A 6,195-nucleotide genomic window follows, 5' to 3' on the forward strand; every position below is an offset into this window, starting at 1 on the left:
TAAAATTTTTATAATGTTTCTCCAAAAATGGGACATTGTTACCATTACAAAATGATTGATAATTCTTTGCCAATCCAATTCCGGCTTGATCATTCAATTCAAGTTTTCTTTTAGCACCGATGCTAATTTCCCTATTACATCAGTAAAATCACGATTTCTGTGGACTACCCATGATTATGCTTTAATATAATAGATTTTATCTTGCACTCTTCATCTTTAAATACAGAAGCGTTAACCTTAGCCTTGTACCCTACTTTCGTCAATGAGTTAGGATTGAGGCAATTTTGCTTTATAAACCTTAAATTCCCGACCTGACAACACGATAAGAAACAAATGTCAAATCTCCAAATTATTATGTTGTTCTCTTTTTAATTCCAAAGCCTTCTTGTTTTCCATATTGTTTATAATACCCAAAAAGGTTGTCCAATGATTCAAAAGTCGTCCCAACCTCAGGTGCTTGAATAATTTCTTTACCGACCAAGTTCTTATTTTTAGCTTGTTTATCCACATATTCTTCATCACATATTGCCTTCTTCAATCAACATCCCAATGACTTTATAATCTATGAAAAGATAAACGGCAATTAATCAAATCAAAACAATTCTTCATTTTTCTCTAGAAATGTTTGTGAAACAATATCTAAAAACATGCAAATGTGAAAATTCGGTGATTCAAAAAAAACCAAAGTCAAAAAGCATACACGTACAAAGTTTCAATTGAAATACAATTAAGCCTATGTAAACCAAACTTTATCCATCACACAATAGGGGTTGTCATACTATACAAAGAATTTAGCATCAGTAACTCAACTAAATGAGAATAATATGTACTCTAAATTTGATCTGGATATTAATTAATCTCAACCAATTATTAGTGTAGCTAAAAAAACCCAAATCATAAACTAAAAATAAGATAGAAATAAATAAAAAGAAAATCAAAAGGGATTTTCACATAATAAATCCAATGAAAATGGAAGAGAACAATAATTAAAAAGCCGACAATGGAAATAGAAGTTTATACCTTAAAACTCCAATTGAAGTTGATTAAGAAGAGAAGCTTGAATATTCGGTTGACGGTGTATATTGGTGAGGGACGATTGTCAGACTTGATGTGGAGTAGTGAAAGAAATAAACTGAAATATGAAAGATTGAGTTAGTGAGAGAAAGAGGCGGAAATACATTTACAGTGAAATGAAGAAAAAGAAATGGGCGGTTTTTAGTGATTTTGGGATTTGGGAAGTTAAATTATAAATGCATTTAGTTTAATTTTTCTTTAAAACAAAATTTTGCCATGTAGGTTGTGCCGCTGTACAGCCACCTAGACTGGTGTTCAACCCCAGTGGAGTTGAATAGCAATACTTAATATTTACATGTTTTATACAGCACAACTCTAGTATTTCATTTTAATATAATATCTCTAGATCAAACAAATCTTACGGATATAATCGTGCCGTTCAATTCTGTTAACATTCTTTGTTAAATTGTCGCATGCATTTCAATCCCTTAAAGTGTCTGAGGACTTTTTAGTTAGAATAACTTAATTTTTTACATTAGGCTCCAAAATGCTAAAAATATCCATATACTATGTATAAAAATGGGAAAAGAAATTGGAGCAAGCCAAATTTTCTTGAAATTTTGGAATTACATAGAAAAGAACGCTTTTGAAGTTGAAAGCTAGCTTTTGGGTTATTTTTATGTTTTTGTTGCAATGAGGATAATGAATTACGAAAATTAAACGAATGATTATATATTCTGACATATTTGATGTAAGTTATCTAGACGGTATTGTTCTATTATATTCGATTTTCCATTTAGTGTATCATGAAGCGTTTTAATATAATTAAGTTATTAGTTTTGGCTTTTGTTGAGTTGATTTGAAATTGGGTTTGGAATTGTAATACATAAGAAAGAAGATCATATCCTTTGTTGAAACGTTTATGTTCCAATCAACCCTGGCTATAAAAGCTTTTGCGTAAATCAACCGTAAATTTGAAACCTTCTGCTGAATACAATCCTAGCATTTATTAACTTTGCACAAATCAACACTAACCTTCCCTCACAACCCTAACCTACGGATTATAGCGGAAAACGTCCATTAACAGTAACGACAATGAACATCAACAATCCACAGCAAAAAAAAGACATAATCTATAATCCACATCAATTTAAAAACTTATAGAACTCCAACACAGCAACCCTTCACCCAAACAACTAAAGCCATCAATTTTAGAACCAACAATCTATGACGAAAAAATAGAAGCAAAAACAGTCCACAACACCAGTAATCAAAACTAGTGACCAAAAGGAATTCACAACAATAGCAACCAAAACATCAATGAACAACTTCTCATTGATTCTCCAACGTGAAAATTGAAGAAAAATTTTGGATTTCTAGTGGATGATTGGGGTTTTGTATTGAAGTGTAGATTCATCTCCCACATCAACTATGAACAAGCATAGGCTAATGTAAAAAATTGAGTTGTTCTAACTAAAAGCCCTTGAACATTTTAAGAGAATGAAGTGCATGCAATACTTAAGCAGAGGATTTTTAATAGAATTGGATGGCATGGTTGTATCCCACAAGGTTTAGATAATCAGGGGCATTGCGCCAAAATGAAATTGGTTAGTTGTATTGCATAAAACCAATAAAGGTTAGGATTATATTGCATGAATTACGCATATTACAAAACGGTACTCTTGGTTCATATATAGGCTGAAAATGTATGATCGGCTCAACTTAAAATTGATATACTTTGTTATTTTTTACATTTTAATACAACAACACAACCTAACAAAAAACAAGAGAAAAGCCAATCTACTATATACCTGAACTGTGCATTAGATTCTCTTTAACTTCACAAAACGCAATTCTTTTCTTGCATTCCTAATTTGTGCAAGCCATTGCATTCAATGGAAGGAAATGACATCTCCCAAGTCTATCTTATCTGAAAGAAAAAAGGATAACTTTCAGGTTTCTTTCGCCAATATTCACTCCTTATGTTTATCCTTTAATCATTCTTCCAATGCAACTCTTGATGAACGGTAGAGATCATACGTGGCCCACAAATAGTCGACTGTACACGACTTTCTCGAGTCCAATCTTAATCATGGTTTACCTTTGCCACTCCAATTAGAAGGCTAATTGGTCTAGGATGAAGTACTCTACAATTGCCTTCAAAATTGTCACCACTTAGTCCATGTTGATACCATCTATGTTCCACTGCCTTAATGTTCCCTACAAAAACAAGCAAAATTGGTGGCAATGATCCTAATCGACGTATTCTCTTCTGTTTTTGCAATGCCATCCATTTCTCAACCTTCTATGAGTATCTTCATTTTCTCCATTTGTCAACTTCTACCACCATTACATCGATGTTGAAATAAAATGGCCTACGCCCTTCAAATGTCGTTGCCAAATTACATCTGACCAAAATGTGTTTATAAAATAATTGGTGAAATTTTCATGGTAATATTCTGGTGCAGCCAATATTTTATTACCCAAATCAACTCCCTAGAGCTTTGCAATGTCATCCACCACAATGATATCTGAATCCAAGTGTTTAACAAGTTCGACATATAGAGGAAGAATGCCAGACATGTATATGCGCGTGTAATTTAGTAGTTGATCCAAGGCTTGTCGAATGGACTTGGATATTTTTCATCAAATCCTATTTGAGTCGAATCGATACATTTTAATGTAAGGTAAGGAAAGGTGGATTTGATCAAAGAAAAGATTTCAAGCTCAAGATGAGCCAAATGGAAGTGAAATGACACATTTTCGGAGCAAGTTGAATGTTACAATATGGATAAAACAGCTGCCATTGTACCTTGAATGTAATTTGTATCTAAGAGCATGGGAATAAGAATATTATCTTTTACATTTGAGCTGCATGTATTGCTATTGCGAAAAGTCGAGGCCTCGCGGAATGGGAGATGGCGGTGGAGGATAGTTGTCGGGTGACATACAAACGGATTACAATGGTAGTTGTGGTGATTATAGGGTGGAAAAGAATGAGAGACAGGAGGCCAATGAGTGAGAAGTGAGAATAAATGCTCCAAAAGGCCATCCTGTCTATAGGATAAAAACATTCAACATGTTGTAAATGCTAACATCAAATTGAAAGATGAATCCATAATGATTTCAACTTTGATATTTCAATGGTAGAGGAGATTAGCATTTATGTTTTTTTAGAGCAAATTTCAATTTGTCATCTAAAGGAAATATTTTGAAATAATGTTTATTTTTTGTTAACAATTTTATTAGTCATTGTGAATTACAATATATAAGGTAACTTATTTAATAAGACAACAATCATATCTCATCATCCATTGTACATTAAATGCACACAAAAAGATAATTAGAGGGGTAAGTTGAACAGCCAAAAAATGATATTTTGGCAATCATTTAAGAAAGTCAACTTTTGGGCCATTTTCATATCAATGCATCTATTACACCTCATCATTCACGATTAGGTGCTATTGGAAGGGCAAAGTAGACTTTGTATTGTGTAGTCACAGTTATTAACTTTTCAATCTTTGAAGGTTGTCTCATAGTAACCATTTTTTACTTACCATTAAATAGACATCATGGTTCCCATATGATTTGACGAAAAACTCAAATTTTTTTTGCAAAAGGTATAGCAATCAAACATGCACATAGTTATTTGAAGAAATAAAATGGTACGCAGGTGATAAAATAAAATAAAGACCGCTGTTTGTCATCTTTTACTTTAAAATTTTCCCTTTTTTATACAGTACTCATTTTTAACTACACATTTTTCATTCAAAGAATATTACACGCAAATAAAAAAAATCTTATTTTTTAACTACGTATTCTCCATCAATCACTATTCCATAGTACATTTCTTCAAATTAATGGGGCCCAAACAGGGCCTAAATAAGCATGAATATAATAATTTCATTTGGTAGACAAAAAGTAACTTTCATCATGATTACTAATTAGGTAGTTTAGATAATTTTTTATCATAAAATCCTTTAACTGTTGAAGCTATGAAAAAATTAAAAAATTTGTTGACCTCGTTAATTGGACCTTCCACGTGGCCAACAGAGAGCCACTCCACGTGTGCGCACAAGAGCAAATAGTCAGGCGTATACGACGGGTACCAATGGGGACGACGGCGACGACCGCATACACTCTGACAATCAAGTCAGTGGACAGTGATGGCGACGGTGCCGAAATTGTGCAAGAGACAGTGGGGAAGAGCATATATATTACTTGGTTGTGGAGTGCTAGGATTAGAAAACATTACCTTTGTCTATGGGCAATCCCTTGGTATTTATAGGCAAAGGGCACCGCTAGATGTGGGACACGTGTATGCATTTGAGGTGTGAGGCGTTTGCTCGTAGGCGTCAATTAGCCGTGTCCTAGGGAGCGGGCAATTAATTCTTCCGATACGTGAGTTGACATAAGGTAAAGATGTCACATCAATCAATCCATAAAGATAGAAGATCCCGACACAGAGATATATCTCTGAAACTGGAGGTGGAGTGGCCTCTGCCCTCCTCTGCCGCATGATGCCTTGGTCTCTTCGCACTTTGGTATCGGCGGGAGCCTTGAACAATATTATTTTGGTAATGCTTGTGCTTGATAGCACGTCGACTTGGGGTTTAGGATGGCTTATATCACTTCGGTAATGCCTCGACTTGACACATAGCACCTTGTCGGTGGGTATCCCTTACGCTTCGACGTGGTTGGTGAAGGGCATAACAATTTTTATATATCCAGAGAGAAATTTTTAAAGAAAGGTTTGAGTTTGGTGATCAAGAAATTATGAACAACTTAGAATATTTTAAGGGTTGGGAAAAAAATTGGACACAACTGCTAAATCAAGAATAATTCAATAGTTGGATTGGAAAAATGATAATATATATATATATATATATATATATATATATAAAAGAAAATTTATAGGAATAAAATATATTAATATTCTTTTTTTATTATCAGAATAGGATTTTTAGGGTGGACGATGACAAAAATAGCCTGAGCAGGTGAAAAAAGAAAAAAAAGGAAAATAACTTTTGATTGATGGAGTAAAAAGTTGATCAGTTGGTCGAATTAAAGATCATATTGAGCCCGTTTGTTAGCCATTTTCTTCAAAATGTATTTTTCTCTCTCTTCTTTTCAACCACACATTCTTTATTAAAATAATATTACACGTAAATAAAAAACTTT

General features: G+C 33.4%; 1 pseudogene; it reads right to left on the bottom strand.

Annotated features, from left to right (window-relative positions):
* Positions 1-3,011: 3,011 nt before the first annotated feature.
* On the bottom strand, positions 3,012-4,066 carry LOC111365764 (annotated as a pseudogene).
* Between the last annotated feature and the right edge of the window lie 2,129 nt (positions 4,067-6,195).

Source organism: Olea europaea, chromosome 17 (assembly GCF_002742605.1).
Source record: "Olea europaea var. sylvestris chromosome 17, O_europaea_v1, whole genome shotgun sequence".
Classification (NCBI taxonomy): Eukaryota; Viridiplantae; Streptophyta; class Magnoliopsida; order Lamiales; family Oleaceae; genus Olea; species Olea europaea.